The sequence below is a fragment of the Balaenoptera physalus genome (genome assembly GCF_965194825.1).
Source record: "Balaenoptera physalus genome assembly, chromosome: 11".
NCBI lineage: Eukaryota > Metazoa > Chordata > Mammalia > Artiodactyla > Balaenopteridae > Balaenoptera > Balaenoptera physalus.
In genome coordinates this window covers 59,196,685-59,209,949 of record NC_138896.1, presented here as the reverse complement: position 1 = coordinate 59,209,949, position 13,265 = coordinate 59,196,685, and the positions used below count along the sequence as shown (strand labels likewise).

At 39.5% G+C, this 13,265-nt stretch overlaps 1 protein-coding gene across 4 annotated transcripts in view; it reads left to right on the top strand.

Annotated features, from left to right (window-relative positions):
- Positions 1-13,265, top strand: part of UBP1 (upstream binding protein 1) — a 67,650-nt gene that overhangs the window by 26,735 nt on the left and 27,650 nt on the right. Inside the window, exon 1 of one of the 4 annotated variants that reach the window (XR_014250504.1) lies at positions 11,021-11,194. The exons of the other annotated variants lie outside the window; for them this stretch is intronic. The gene's annotated coding sequence lies outside the window, so the exon portion shown is untranslated. Of the gene's footprint in view, positions 1-11,020; positions 11,195-13,265 lie in introns of those variants that run through there. 4 annotated transcript variants of the gene reach the window in all.

Genomic DNA, 13,265 nt, shown 5'->3' with positions numbered 1-13,265 from the left:
GAGCGGAGCAGGGCGGGGCTACTCTTCGTTGTGGTGCAGTGGCTTCTCGTTGCAGAGCATGGCTTCTAGGAGCGCGGGCTCCAGTAGTTGTGGCTTGCGGGATCTAGAGCTCAGGTTCAGTAGTTGTGGTGCACGGGCTTAGTTGCTCCGAGGTATGTGGGATCTTCCCGGACCGGGGCTCGAACCTATGTCCCCTTCATTGGCAGGTGTATTCTTAACCACTGTGCCACCAGGGAAGTCCCTACAATCTTTTAAATAAGCCTGTAGCAGAGTTTGTTTGTTTGTTGTTTGTTTTAATATTTATTTATTTGGCTGCATCGGGTCTTAGTTGTGGCATACGGGATCTTTCGTTGCAGCATGCGGGCTCTCTAGTTGTGGCATGAGGGCTCTAGAGCAGGCAGGCTTAGTTGCCCTGTGGCATGTGGAATCTTAGTTCCCCGACCAGGGATCAAACCCACGTCCTCTGCATTGGAAGGCGGATTCTTAACAATATTGACCACCAGGAAAGTCCCCCTGTAGCAGAGTTTTTGAACTGTAGAAATAACATGTTTGCACTGCTTAGCAACTGTGGCAGGTAGAATAATGGTGCCTCGAAGATGTCCATATCCTAATCCCCAAAACCTGTGAATATTTTAACCTTATACCAAAAGGCACTTTGCAGGTATGATTTAATTAAGGCTGTTGAGATGGAGAAATTATTCTGGATTATTCAGGTGGCCCAGTGAAATCACAAGGGTCCTTAAAAGTGAAAGAAGGAGGCAGGAGAGTCAGGAGTCAGAGGGAGATTTGAAGATGGAGGAAGGAAGACTGCCACAAACTAATGGATGTAGGCTACTTCAAGAAGTAGATAAAGTCAAGGAAGTAGATTTTCCCCTACAGCCTCCAGAAGGAATGCAGCCTCCAGAAGGAATGCAGCCTGCTGACAGCTTCATTTTAGCCCACTAGACCCATTCTGGACTTCTGAACTCTAGAACTGTGTGATAATAAATTTGCATAGTTTTAAGCCACTGAGTTTGTGGAAATTTGTTACAGCAGCAATAGGAAACTAACCCATCAACCAAGGCAAATGTGTACTATGTAGATGATCTCCAGAGTGGTGCATAATGAGCTACTGTTGTGTATGAGAGCTGTTTCCATAGTGTGGCTGTCATTTACTCTTAATATTTTAGACAGAAACACTCTGCATACTATAGTACTTACTGCCTCCTAGTTTATCTCTGAAGGCCCAGTCAAAGCTGGGTCTTGAAATGGGCATCTAATGAACCCTGAGCCCTTGCACGCATGAGTGTGTGTGTGTGTGTGTGTGTGTGTAAATGTGCACATATATGTATATTCAAATATATGGACTGTATACACATGTAATGAACATATGTGAGGATAAGTGGATTTGTGGAGCATGTGTGTGTATTGGAGTGAGAGCTGTCCTAGACTGTTACAGGATTTACAATCCTGTCAAATAATAAATGACTATTTAATGAATTTTGGTTACTTATAAAGGAATCATAATGTAATTTACTTTAAACAGCTTTAGAATGACTTAGTTCTTTTTTTTTTTTTTTTTTAATGACTTAGTTCTTAATTTTGACATAGACAAGTTATTCCCAGGAGAAGGTCCTGAATGCTTTGTGCTAGAAACAAACATTGACTGACTGGATATTTGTAGCTTTGCACAGAGCAGTGGTCTCCAATGATAGCATGCATTGGGATCACCTAGAAGGCTTGTCAAACATGATTATCATGATAGAGTTTCTGAGTCAGTGGGTCTGGAGCGGGGCTGGAGAATTTGTATTTCTGATGAGTTTCCAAGTGATGCCGATGCTGCTGGTCTGGGGACCATGCTTCAACTTTTTATTACTTTGAATATTCAGGCAAATATGTGAGCGCCCCCTCACCACCACTTCTTATAGACAGATTTCCTCAGAAGAGCGTTGACACATAGGTGGGGCTGTAGCCATTCTCAGGCCATAGCTTGGTCACTCCTAGTAGCCTCCCCTTCAAGCTCATTGCTCACCTTCTGCCTCCAGAGCAGCTGTTGCTAAAGAATATTTGCCATTGTGTACCATTGTGTAACATAAAGAAAAATAATTCTGTGTAGTCCTAACTTCATCAGTCAGGTAGAAATTGGAACAAGTACTGATGCTTTAGAGTGTCGGTTTTTGTACTGTTGTGAATGATAGAAGTACAGAGTTTAAAAGCTGTATTTGTGTTTTTCTGGTTATGCCTGGGCAGCTGTCCTTCTCAGCTCTTAGGTAATGAGAAAACTTAAACCTCTAACTTTAAAAAAAAGTATTATTAAGTATTTACTTATTTATTTATGTGGCTGCGTCGGGTCTTAGTTGCGGCATGCGGGATCTTTCGTTGTGGCGTGTGGGCTGTCTAGTTGTGGTGTGCAGACTCTGGAGCGCACGGGCTTAGTTGCCCCACAGCATGTGCGGGTCTTAGTTCCCCGACCAGGGATCGAACCCACGTCGCCTGCATTAGAAGGCAGATTCTTAACCACTGGACCGCCAGGGAAGTCCCTAAACCTCTAACTTTGTGAAGTAAAAAAACTGTAGTCCCAATATGGAGCCACAGAAAGGGGAGTAAGCAGTTGCCTATCCCTTTGGGCAGGGATCTGGCTGGAATAGGCTGCCCCTTGTCCAGTAGCCCCAGCTGAATCCATGATGCTTCCCCACCATGATATGAGTGACACGACTTCTTGTTTTTTTTGGTTTTTTTTAATAGGAATATCTTACTATTCATTTTTATTTATTTAATTTTTTATTATATTTTGGCTGTGTCGGGTCTTCGTTGCTGCGCAGAGGCTTTTTCTAGTTGCGGCGAGCAAGGGCTACTCTTTATTGCGGTGCATGGACTTCTCATTGCAGTGGCTTTTCTTGTTGTGGACCACGGGCTCTAGGCGCACAGGCTTCAGTAGTTGCAGCACGTGGGCTCAGTAGTTGTGGCACGCAGGCCTTAGAGCATGCAGGCTTCATTAGTTGCAGCACACAGGCTCTAGGGCACGTGGGCTCAGTAGTTGTGGCGCATGGGCTTAGCTGCTCTGTGGCATGTGGGATCTTCCTGGACCAGGGATCGAACCCGTGTCCCTTGCATTGCCAGGTGAATTCTTAACCTCTGTGCCACCCGGGAAGCCCCATGAGTGAGACTTCTGATCTTAAACCGTTGATTTATTCCAGATCAGCTTATTGCTGCTATTAGATCAGAAATACCTGTTCATATGGAGGCCAAATTCTACTTGGAGCACCCTGTTAATTAACCACTATTAGCTGCCTTGCACACAAGTTCTAGGTCCTAGGAAATAAAGTAGCGTGTCTACTAGATTAAAAATACTGTTAAATGATTGACGCTTCAAAAAAGAAAATATATTTTTTGGTAAGTTCATTTTACACTGTGGTAGATTTCCTTGAGGTTAGCTTTGGTTCTTGTTATAGATTAAAGTTCTGTATTAGGACCTTAGAAATAAATGCTTTGAACTTAACCAAGGTGGATTTGTCACACCTTGGGCTCCGTTTTGCTCTGGAGTCCATCTTACACTCTATATTCAAAGGTAGGTGGGGACATGAACTCATAGCACTTATATTTTTCAATTCTGTCAGTGCTTTTGCTTTTCTAAGCCAAGAAAGGAGTAAACAAATCCAAACGTGACAGGTAAATTCAGAAGATAAAGCTAAAAATAGGACTAGTAACTTTTAGAGTATTGCAGTTTGTGTTAAGTTTATACTTCGTTGGTAGTGGGACCTTTTTAATATTTCATTTGGAACCTAGGCTAACATTTCAGGAAGTTGTTTTATTAGGAGAATGATGGAGGGGGATCAAATAGAAGGAGAAATTGAACCAATATAAGTCTGGTAGTATATCAGTGGATATTGCCATTGAGTAAAACTTGGTGGGGAAGGATTTCTAGATAGTGAGAGACGTGGGATAAAACTGAAGAAGGAAGAAAGCTAGGACATATATAGTTTCCAACAGGGAAATCATTTGAAGCATAATAAGTGTTACAGAGCCTTTTTTAAAAACCTGCTTTTGACTTCAGAAGAATAAAAATCTATAGTGCTTTAATACAGGAGCAGCCAAGCCTGAGATCTGTTCATGGAAACAGATTGAACTTTATATTGAGCACAGAAATATCCTAAGGTTGAGGAGGAAAAATAATACAAAAGAAGATAAGGCACATTGAGATTTCTTCCTTTGATCTTTTTCAATCCTTAGAATTTTGAGTTTTTGAGGACCACAAGGGAATCCTGGCGAGAGAAGTTCTCCCTCCCTCCTTGTGCATTTGGTCCACCTCCCATCTCACAGGCTGCTTTTCTTTGGGTTATTCTCAGATTCATAAATCAACTTGATAAAATGTATGCAGTCGCACTCCTTGATTTTCTCTCAGATCTGCTTCTTGTGATCTTCCCCGTGTCAGGAAGTTCCTTAGCCAAAAATCTGGAGTAACCCTCAGCTGCTCTTTCTCTCACACTTTAATTAATATACCAGAAAACGCATAGGCTCTACCTTCAGAATCTCTCCAGAGTGACAACTGCTTCTTAAACCATCTCCACCTCTACTGTCCATAGATGAGAGTGACTTTCCCTTTAGCCACGACATCTCAAACTGAGAGATTCGTGCTAATCTGATAGGTGAAAAGCCATTTCAGTGTGGCTTTAACTTGCATGTCTCTGATGGAGTTCAAATGTCTGAAGGTCTTTTTTTTTTTTCTTGGCCATGTGTCGCTCCTTGCAGGATCTTATTAGCTCCCTGACCAGGGATATAACCCGGCATCCTGGCAGTGGAAGCACGGCATCCTAACTGCTGGACCACCAGGGAATTCCCAGAGGTCGAATGTCTTTTTCTTTCTTTTTTTTTTTTAAATAAATAAATTTATTTATTTATTTATTTTTGGCTGCGTTGGGTCTTCGTTGCTGCGTGCGGGCCTTCTCTAGTTGTGGCGAGTTGTGGTTGTTACGGAGCTCGGGTTCTAGGTGTGCGGGCTCAGTAGTTGTGGCGCACGGGGTTAGTTGCTCCGCGGCATGTGGGATCTTCCCAGACCAGGGCTCAAACCCGTGTCCCCTGCCTTGGCAGGTGGATTCTTAACCACTGTGCCACCAGGGAAGCCCTCGAATGTCTTTTAATATGTTTAAGAACTGTTGGCTTTCCTTCTTTTGTGTGAAGTACATGGTCATGTCATTTGCTCATTTTCTGCTAGGGTTGTTGGGCATTTGTTAGCAATTTTGTAAGAGTTCTTTTCCTTTGGTACTAGGGAGATAAGCCCTCTGTGACTAATGTGAGGTGCAAATATTCCCCCTCATGCTAATCAGAATCCCTGAGTCAAAAGATGCCGTATTTAACTTGTTAACAGGTGCAGGCAGACTACCTTTCAGAAAGTTTATCAGTTTACATTTCCCCACATTTTATGTGCTTATTTCTCCCCCATCTGTACCCACTTGATTTTTTAAATTAATTAAACATTTTTTGTTGATCTGATAATCAGCACAAACATTTTGTTAATTTTTGTGTCCTAAATTCTTGAGGTTGAGTGTAATTTCAGATATGTAATGGTGTATTTATCAATGATATCTATTCATTTGCTTTTTAAAAATCTTTTATTTTTTAACTTTTTAAATTGAAGTATAGTTGATTTACAATGTTGTGTTAAATACTGCTGTACAGTAAAGTGATACAGTTATACACACACACACACACACACACACATTCTTTTTCATATTCTTTTCCGTCATGGTTTATCACAGGATATTGAACATAGTTCCTGGTGCTATATAGTAGAACCTTGTTGTTTATCCATTCTATATATACTAGTTTATATCTGCTAATCCCCAGCTCCCAATCCCTCCCCCTCCCACTCCCGTCCCCCTTGGCAACCACTAGTCTGTTCTCTATGTCCGTGATTCTGTTTCTGTTTCATAGATAGGTTCATTTGTGTCACTTTTTAAAGTCTTTATTGGGGCTTCCCTGGTGGTCCAGTGGCTAAGACTCCATGCTCCCAATGCAAGGGGCCTGGGTTCGATCCTTGGTCAGGGAACTAGATTCCACATGCTACAGCTAAGAGTTTGCATGCCCCAAGTAAAAGATCCCACATACCACTACTAAGACCTGGCACAGGTCTTATTTAAAAAAAAAAGTCTTTATTAAATTTATTACAATATTGCTTCTGTTTTATGTTTTGGTTTTTTGGCCTCAAGGCATGTGGGATCCTAGCTCCACGACCAGGGGTTGAACCCACACCCCCTGCATTGAAACTGGACCACCAGGGAAGTCCCCTGTGTCATATTTTAGATTCCACATGTAAGTGATATCATATGGTATTTGTTTTTCTCTTTCTGACTTACTTCACTTAGTATGATAATCTCTAGTTGCATCCGTGTTGCTGCAAGTGGCATTATTTTGTTCTTTTTTATGGCTGAGTAGTATTGTATTTTATCTGTTTACCACATCTTCTTTATCAGTTCGTCTGTTAGTGGACATTTAGGTTGCTTCCACGTCTTGGCTATTATGAATAGTGCTGCTATGAACATAGGGGTGCCTTTATCTTTTTGAATTATAGGTTTGTCTGGATATATGCCCTGGAGTGGGATTGCTGGATCATATGGTAATTCTATTTTTAATTTTCTGATGAATCTCCATACTGTTTACCATAGTGGCTGTACCAGCTTACATTCCCACCAACAGTGTAGGAGGGTTCCCTTTTCTCCACACCCTCTGCAGTATTTGTTATTTGTAGACTTTCTAATGATGGCCATTCTGACCTGTGTGAGGTGGTACCTTATTGAAGTTTTGATTGATTTGTATTTCTCTAATAATTAGCTATGTTGAGCATCTTTTCATGTTCCTACTGGCCATCTGTATTTCTTCTTTGGAGAAATGTCTCTATAGGTCTGCTGATTTTTCAATTGGGTTGTTTGTAAATTTGGTGTTCAGTTTTATGAGCTATTTGTACATTTTGGAAATTAAGACCCTGTCTGTTGCATTGTTGGCAGATATTTTCTCCCATTCTGTAGGTGGTCTTTTCGTTTTGTTTATGGTTTCCTTTGCTGTGCAAAACGTTGTAAGTTTGATTCGGTCTCATTTATTTTTGTTTTTATCTCTGTTGCCTTGGAAGACTGACCTAAGAAATATTGGTACGATTTATGTCAGAGAATGTTTTGCCTATGTTCTCTTTTAGGAGTTTTATAGTGTAATGTCTTTTAAGTCTTTAAGCCATTTGAGTTTATTTTTGCGTATGGTGAGAGGGTGTGTTCTAACTTCATTGATTTACACGTGGCTGTCCAATTTCCCAACACCACTTGCTGAAGAGCCTGTCTTTTTTCCATTTTATATTCTTGCCTCCTTTGTCGAAGGTTAATTGACCGTAGGTGTGTGGGCTTATTTCTGGGCTCGCTATTCTGTTCTATTGGTCTGTATGTCTGCTTTTGTGGCAGTACAACACTGTTTGATTACTGTAGCTGTGTAGTAGTGTCTGAAGTCTGGGATGGTTATGCCTCCTGTTTGCTCTTTTTCATCAGGATTGCTTTGGCAATTCTGGATGTTTTATGGTTCCATATCAATTTAGGATTACTTGTTCTAGTTCTGTGAAAAATGTCATGGGTAATTTGATGGGGATTGCATTAAGTCTGTAGATTGCTTTGGGTAATATGGCCATTTTAACAATATTCAAATCCAAGAGCATGAGATATCTTTCCATTTCTTTGAATCATTTTCAGTTTCCTTTATTAATGTTTTATAGTTCTCAGCATATAAGTCTTTCACCTCTTTGGTCAGGTTTATTCATAGGTATTTTATTTTGGGGGTTGCAATTTTAAAAGGTTTTGTTTTTTTACGTTCTCTTTCTGATTTCATGGTTGGTGTAAAGAAATGCAACTGATTTCTGAATGATAATCTTGTATCCTGATACTTTGCTGAATTCGTTTATTAGATCTAGTGGTTTTTGTGTGGAGTCCTTAGGGTTTTCTATATATAGTATCATGTCATCTGCATATAGTGACAGTTTTACCTCTTCCCTTCCAATTTGGATACCTTTTGTTTCGTTTTCTTGTCTGATTGCTGTGGCTAGGACTTCCAATACTATGTTGAATAGGAGTGGTGAGAATGAGCATCCTTGTCTTGTTCCAGATTTTAGCAGGAAGGCTTTCAGCTTTTCACAAAAATTGAGTATTATATTGGCTGTGGGTTTGTCATAAATGGCTTTTATTATGTTGGGATGTGTTTCCTCTATATCCACTTTGGTAAGAGTTTTTTTATCATGAATGGATGTTGAATTTTGTCAAATGCTTTTTCTGTGTCTTTGAGATGATCATGTGGCTTTTGTCTTTTGTTGATGTGGTATATCACATTGATTCATTCTCACATGTTGAACCATCCTTGTAACTCTGGAATGAATCCAACTTGATCATGGTATATAATCCTTTTTATGTGTTGTTGGATTCGGTTTGCTAATATTTTGTTGAGAATTTTTGCATCTATATTCATCAAAGATACTGGCCTGTAATTTTCTTTTTTCGTGGTGTCTTTGGTTTTGGTATCAGGATGATGGTGGCTTCATAGAATGCACTTGGGAGTGTTCCCCCCTCTTCAGTTTTTTTGGAAGAGTTTGAGAAGGATAGGTATGAGTTCTTCTTTATATGTTTGGTAGAAGCCATCTGGTCCTGGACTTTTGTTCATAGGGAGTTTTTTTTTAAATTACAGATTCTGTTTCACTTCTAGTGATCTATCTGTTCAAATTATCTATTTTTTCTTGATTCAGTTTTGGCCTGTATGTTTCTAGAAACTTTTCCATTTCTTCTAGGTTGTCAAATTTGTTGGCATGTAATTATTTCTAGTATTCCCTTATGGTTTTTTGTATTTCTGCAGTATCAGTTGTTAAGCCTCCTTTTTCATTTGTTACTTTGTTTATTTGGGTTTTCTTTTCTTCTTGTTGAGCTTGGCCGGCAGTTTGTCAGTCTTGTTTATCCTTTCAAAGAACCGGCTCTTGGTTTTATTGAATTTTTTTTCTATTGTTTTTTATTTTCTTCTCAATTTATTTCCTCTCTGATAGTTATTATTTCCTTCGTTCTGACTTTAGGTTTTGTTTGTTCTTCTTTTTCTAATTCTTTTAAGTGATAAGTTAGGTTGTTTGAGATTTTTCTTGTTTCTTGAGGAAGGCCTGTATTTCTGTGAACTTCCTTCTAAGAACTGCTTTTGCTGCATCCCATAGATTTTGTTTGGTTGTGTTTTCATTGTCATTTGTCTTAAGGTATTTTCTAATTTCCTCTTTGATTTCATCATTGACCCATTGTTTTTTTAGTACCATGTTGTTTTGTCTCCATGTAATCGTGTTTTTTTTTCTCATTTCTTTTTCTGTGGTTTATTTCTAGTTTCCTGCCGTTGTCATCAGAAAAGATGCTTAAGATAATTCCTGTACTCTTAAGTTTGTTGAGGCTTGTTTTGTGCCCTAGTATGTGGTCAGTCCTAGAGAATGTTCCATGTGCACTTGAAAAGAATGTGTATTCTGGATATTTTGGATGTAATGTCCTGAAAATATCAATTAAGTCTAACTTGTATCATTTAGGATCTCTGTTGCCTTCTTGATTTTCTATCTAGAAGATACGTTCATTGATGTCAGTGAGGTGTTAAAGTCTCCTACTGTTGTTGTATTGTCACTTTCTCCCTTTATGTTTCGTTAGTCTTTGTTTTATGTATTTGGGTGTTCCTTTATTAAGTGCATATATGTAAAATCATCTTCTTGTATTGATTCTTTTATCAATATATAGTGTCCTTCTTTATCTTTCTTTATGGCCTTTATTTTAAAGTCTAGTTTTTCTGCTATGAGTATTGCGACCCCCACTTTCTTATCATTTCTGTTTGCATGAAGTATCTTTTTCCATCCCCTTACTTTCAATCTATGTGTGTCCTTTGCCCTAAAGTGGGTCACTTGTAGGCAGCACGTTGTAGCCTCTTATTTTTTAATCCAGTATGCCACTCTTTGTCTTTTGATTGAAACATTTAGTCCATTGACATTTAAGGTAATTATTGATAGCTATGTATTGAGTTGGCCCAAAAGTTCATTTGCTTTTTTTCTGTAAGCTGGCTTTAGTATTGCTTAGTTCTCTTTAACTTCATTCGAAACAATTTTGTTACACTCTATTGTGACAGCTATCATATCAGCGTGCATTAAAAAAAAATTATCGAAATTGGTGAATTTTTGTGTAGCTATTTTAATATTGAAGATGGAAGAAAAAAGCAACATTTTCAGCATATTATGGTTTATCATTTCAAGAAAGGTAAAAACGCAAAAAAAATTTGTGAAGTGTATGGAGAAGGTGCTGTGACTGATTGAACATGTCAAAAGTGGTTTGCGAGGTTTTGTGCTGGAGATTTCTTGCTGGACGTTGCTCTACGGTCAGGTAGAGAGGTTGAGGTTGATAGCGATCAAATTGAGACATTCGTTGAGAACAATCAACGTTATACCACGCAGCAGATAGTTGACATAAGCAAAATATCCAAATCGAGCATTGAAAATCATTTGCACCAGTTTGGTTATGTTCATTGCTTTGATGTTTGGGTTCCACGTAAGTTAAGCGAAAAAAAAACTTCTTGACTGTATTTCTGCATGCGATTCTCTACTTAAACGTAACACAACTGTTCTGTTTTTAAAACAAAATGACAGGCGATGAAAAATGGATACTGTACAGTAATGTGGAATGGAAGAGATTGTGGGGTAAGCAAAATGAACCACCACCACCAACCCCACCAAAGGCTGGTCTTCATCCAAATAGGTGATATTATGTATATGGTGGGATTGAAGGGAGTCTTCTATTATGAGCTCCTTCCGGAAAACCAAACGATTAATTCTAACAATTACTGCTCCCAATTAGACCAACTGAAAGCAGCACTTGACAAAAAGAATCCAGAATTAGTCAACAGAAAACACATAATCTTCCATCAGGATAACGCAAGACCACATGTTTCTTTGATGACCAGGCAAGAACTGTTACAGCTTGGCTGGGAAGTTCTGATTCATCTGCCATATTCATTGCGCCTTCGGATTTCCATTTATTTCGGTCTTTACAAAATTCTCTTCATGGAAAAAATTTCAATTCCCTGGAAGACTACAAAAGGCATCTGGAACAGTTCTTTACCTAAAAAGATAAAAAGTTTTGCAAAGATGGAATTATGAAGTTTCCTGGAAAATGGCAGAAGGTAGTGGAAGAAAATGGTGAATACATTGTTCAATAAAGTTCTTGGTGAAAATGAAAAATGTATCTTATTTTTACTTACAAACCAAAGGAACTTTTTGGCCAACCCAATATTTATTGCCATTTTAAACCTTATTTTCCCATTGATTTTTATTTCTTTTCCGTCCCTTCTTCTTTGTTCTTGTGTGTGTGTGTGTGTTCTGATGATTTTCTTTTGTATTGATATTATACTTATGTTCTCTTCGTTTTGGTTTTTGTGAATCTGTTCTATGTTTTTGATTTGTGATTACCCTGTTTTTCAAGTATGTTAACCCCTTCCTATATCTACTTGCCTTAGACTGATAGTCATATAGGCTCAAACACATTTTAGGGAGAACAAATTCTACATTTTCTTCCCTGCTCCCCATTTTACAGTTTTTTAAAAAATTCATTAATTTACTTATTTATTTTTGGCTGCGTTGGATCTTCGCTGCTGCAGGCGGGCTCTCTCCAGTTGTGGCAAGCGGGGGTCACTCCCTGCTGCGGTGCAGAGGCCTCTTATCGCGGTGGCCTCTCCCGTTGTGGAGCACAGGCTCCAGGCGCACAGGCCTCAGCAGTTGTGGCATGTGGGCTTAGCAGCTGTGGCTCGCGGGCTCCAGAGTGCAGGCTCAGCAGCTGTGGCGCACGGGCCCAGCTGCTCTGCAGCATGTGGGATCCTCCCGGACCAGGATTCGAACCCGTGCCCCCTGCATTGGCAGGCGGATTCTTAACCACTGCGCCACAAGGGAAGCCCCCATTTTACAATTTTGATGTCCTCTTTTACATCTTCATGTTTATCCTTTTGCTGTTCATTGTGGTTATCACCACTTTCACAGAAATTTTTTAATTTTTTAAAATCTACTGGCTTATTTAAATGATTTATTTTCCAGTTGTGATTTTCTCTTTCCTATAGATTCTTCATTTCTATTTAGGGAAGACCTTTCAATATTTCCTTTAGGATGGGTTTAGTATTGCTGTATTCTTTTAGTTTTTGCTTGTCTGAGAAATTCTTTATCTCTTCTTGCATTCTAAATGATAATCTTGCTGGGTAGAGTATCCTAGGTTACACATTTTTCCCTTTCAGGACTGAATATGTTGGGTTGGCCAGAAAGTTCGTTTGGGTTTTGCCATAAGATGGTACGGGGAAACCTGAATGAATTTTTTGGCCAACCCAATATCTTGCCACTCCCTTCTGGCCTGCAATGTTTCTGTATAGAAACCAGCTGATAGTCTTATGGGGGGTTCCCTTGTAATGAACTCTTGCTGCCTTTAAAATCCTCTGTCTTTAAGTTTTGCTATTTTTGTTATAATATGTCTTGGTGTAGGTCTGTTTGGGATTTATTTTGTTTGGGACCCTCCGGGCTTCCTGTACCTGGATATCTGGTTCCTTCTTTAGGTTTGGAAACTTTTCAGCCATAATTTCTTCAGATACATTTTCAGTCCTCTTTTCTCTTTCTTCCTCTTCTGGAATTCCTAGTATGCGTAGGTTGGCATGCTTTATATTATCCCATAGGTCTCTTATGTTGCTTTCATTTTTTTTTTCATTTGACTTTCTGTCTGCTGTCTTGATTGGGTGGTTTCCATTATTTTATCTTCCAGTTCACTTGTTCTTCTGCATTTTTCTTTCTGCTATTCATTGCCTTTACCTCAGCTTTCATCTCTGCAAATGAGTTTTCTATTTTTTCTTGGTTCCTCTTTATAGTTTCTAGCTGTTTTTTTTTTTACAGTAATCTGCATTTCTGTCAATAGCCTTTCTTTTTTTTTAATTAGTTAATTAATTTATTTATTTTTGGCTGTGTTGGGTCTTCGTTTCTGTGCGAGGGCTTTCTCTAGTTGCGGCAAGCGGGGGCCACTCTTCATCGCGGTGCATGGGCCTTTCACTGTCGTGGCCTCTCTTATTGCAGGGCAAAGGCTCCAGACGCGCAGGCTCAGTAGTTGTGGCTCACGGGCCTAGTTGCCCTGCGGCATGTGGGATCTTCCCAGACCAGGGCTCGAACCCGTGTCCCCTGCATTGGCAGGCAGACTCTCAACCACTGCACCACCAGGGAAGCCCTGTCAATGGCCTTTCTTAAT